Raw genomic sequence first — 3,218 nt, 5'->3', positions numbered from 1 at the left:
GCCCGCTGGGAGCGCTGGGAGCACTGGGAGCCGCTGGGGCCACCGGGACCGCGCGGGGGACCAACCAGCAGCGACTGGGAGCACGCTGGGAGCGACTGGGACTGTGCTGGGGGGGAACTGGGACCGTGCTGGGGCAACTGGGAGTGACTGGGACCGTGCTGGGGTTACTGGGAGTGACTGGGACCGTGCTGGGGGGCAACTGGGACCGTGCTGGGGTTACTGGGAGTGACTGGGACCGTGCTGGGGGGCAACTGGGACCGTGCTGGGGGAACTGGGAGTGACTGGGACCATGCTGGGGCAACTGGGAGCAACTGGGACCACACTGGAAGTGACTGGGACTGTGTTGGGGCGCAACTGGGACCGTGCTGGGGCAACTGGGAATGACTGGGACCGTGCTGGGGTTACTGGGAGTGACTGGGACCATGCTGGGGGGCAACTGGGACCATGCTGGGGGAACTGGGAGTGACTGGGACCGTGCTGGGGCAACTGGGAGCAACTGGGACCACACTGGAAGTGACTGGGACTGTGTTGGGGGGCAACTGGGACCGTGCTGGGGGAACTGGGAGTGACTGGGACCATGCTGGGGCAACTGGGAGCAACTGGGACCACACTGGAAGTGACTGGAACTATGTTGGGGGGCAACTGGGACCGTGCTGGGGCAACTGGGAGTGACTGGGAGCATGCTGGGACCACACTGGGGTCAACTGGGATCATACTGGGAGCAACTGGGACCACACTGAGGTGACTGGGAGGTGACTGGGATCCATGCTGGGAGCAACTGGCAGTGACTGGAGCCGCACTGGGAGGAACTGGGATTACGCTGGGGGCAACTGGGAGCGACTGGGGCCCCACCCTGACCCCCCCAATAAAGGCTGAGCTCAGCGCCGGACGCCTGGGTCTCCCATGGGGCCTCGGGGCTGGGGGTGGGGCGATGCAAATTTATGCTAATGAGCCAACGGCTTCTCCCTCGCGCCGCGCCCGCCGCGGCACCATCGAGACGCGGCCTCCGGCGGCGCAAGAGCGGCCGGGCGGGCGCCTATTGGTCGGGCGGTGGGCGGGAGGGCGGAAGTGACGTCCGAGGAGCGGCGCGCGGCGGGAGGTTTGAATCTGCGCCGCGGGCGGCGGCAGGTCTGGGGGGTCCTGGGCGTGACGTCACGGTGCGGGGAGGTGACGTCGGGGAGGGGGGAGCGGGGGGGGGGGGGGCACCCGGACGCCGCCTGGGTCCCCCCTAACCCCCCCCCCCGCCCCCTCCCCCCCAAAACGCTGGGTCCCCCTCCAGCCCCCTCGGACGCCTGGGCCCCCCCCGCGGTGGGCGGGGCCTCGTCATGCCCCGCCCCAAGCCCCCCCGCCCCCCGGCGGCGCCCCCCCCCGCCCCCCCCCATCGCCCCGACGGGACCCGCAGTAAGTGGGGGGCTGGACACCCCTATGGAACCCCCTATGGATCCTATGGATCCCTCCCTGACCCCCCCCGGACCCTATAGACCCTTCCCTGACCCCCCCTGCACCCTATAGACCCCCCCGGACCCTATAGACCCTTCCCTGACCCCCCCTGCACCCTATAGACCCCCCTCTGCACCCTATAGACCCTTCCCTGACCCCCCCCTGCACCCTACAGACCCCCTCTGCATCCTATAGACCCTTCCCTGACCCTTCCCTGCACCCTACAGACCCCCTCTGCATCCTATAGACCCTTCCCTGACCCTTCCCTGCACCCTATAGACCCTTCCCTGCACCCTATAGACCCCCCTCTGCACCCTATAGACCCTTCCCTGATCCCCCCTGCACCCTATAGATCCCCTCTGCACCGTGTAGACCCTTCCCTGCACCCTATAGACTCTCTCTGCACCTTATAGACCCCTCCCTGACCCCCGCCGCCAGACCCTATAGACCCCCCCGGCCCCTATAGACTTCTCCCTCCCCCTGACCCTGCCGATGCCCCGGATCCTATAGATCGCTGCCTCCCGCCCCGGGCCCTGTGGATCCCCCCCCCCCCCCGCCCCCCCCCCCCCATAGCTCCCTCCCTTTCCCTGAACCCGGCCCCTATAGATTCCCCCTTGTCCCCGTGTGTCCCCCCCGTCCCCGTGTCACCCCCCCTGTCCCCCCCCGCCCCCCCAGTGCTGCCAGCCCCTGCCACCAGCCCTGCCCCCCCCCGTGTCACCCCCCGTGTCCCCTCATGTCCCCCCCGGTGCCGCAGCCCTGACCCTGTCCCTCTTGTCCCCCTGTCCCCATGTCACCCCCCATGTCCCCCTGTCCCCCCCGGTGCCGCACCCCCCTGCCCCTGTCCCCTCTGTCCCCTGTCCCCCCCATCGCCGTGTCACCCCCATGTCCCCCCTGGTGCCCGCACCCCCTGACCCTGTCCCCCTGTCCCCCCCCGTCCCTCTTGTCACCCCCATGTCCCCCCGTCCCCCCCGGTGCCGCACCCCCTGACCCTGTCCCCTCTGTCCCCTGTCCCTCTTGTCACCCCCATGTCCCCTGTCCCCCCCCCGGCACCGCAGCCCCGAGGCTGATGTCCTCTCTGTCCCCCGTCCCTCTTGTCCCCCCGTCCCCATGTCACCCCCGTGTCCCCCTGTCCCCCCCAGTGCCGCACCCCCTGACCCTGTCCCCTCTGTCCCCTGTCCCCCCTGTCCCCGTGTCACCCCCATGTCCCCCCGTCCCCCCCCCCGGTGCCGCACCCCCTGACCCTGTCCCCTCTGTCCCCTGTCCCTCTTGTCACCCCCATGTCCCCTGTCCCCCCCCCGGCACCACCGCCCCGAGGCTGATGTCCCCTCTGTCCCCTGTCCCTCTTGTCCCCGTGTCACCCCCATGTCCCCCTGTCCCCTCCGGTGCTGCACCCCCTGACCCTGTCCCCTCTGTCCCCTGTCCCCCCATCCCCGTGTCACCCCCCATGTCCCCCCGTTCCCCCTGGTGCCACACCCCCCTGACCCTGTCCCCTCTGTCCCCTGTCCCCCGTCCCCCGTGTCACCCCCACGCCCCCCGTCCCCCCCCGTCCCCCCAGCCCTGAGGCCGATGTCCCCCTCTGTCCCCTGCCCCTGTCCCCAGGGCGCCGGCCGGGCCAGCGGGCGCTGCAGGAGATCCGCAAGTACCAGAGCAGCACCCGCCTGCTGCTGCGCCCCCGCGCCCTTCGCCCGCCTGGTGAGACCCCCGCCGCCCGGGGCCCCCCGAAATCCCCCCGGGACCCCCCCGAAATCCCCCCGGGGCCCCCCACAATGCCCTGAAAT

The sequence above is a fragment of the Mycteria americana genome, unplaced genomic scaffold (assembly GCF_035582795.1).
Source record: "Mycteria americana isolate JAX WOST 10 ecotype Jacksonville Zoo and Gardens unplaced genomic scaffold, USCA_MyAme_1.0 Scaffold_244, whole genome shotgun sequence".
NCBI classification, from domain to species: domain Eukaryota; kingdom Metazoa; phylum Chordata; class Aves; order Ciconiiformes; family Ciconiidae; genus Mycteria; species Mycteria americana.
This window is presented reverse-complemented; position numbering follows the sequence as displayed.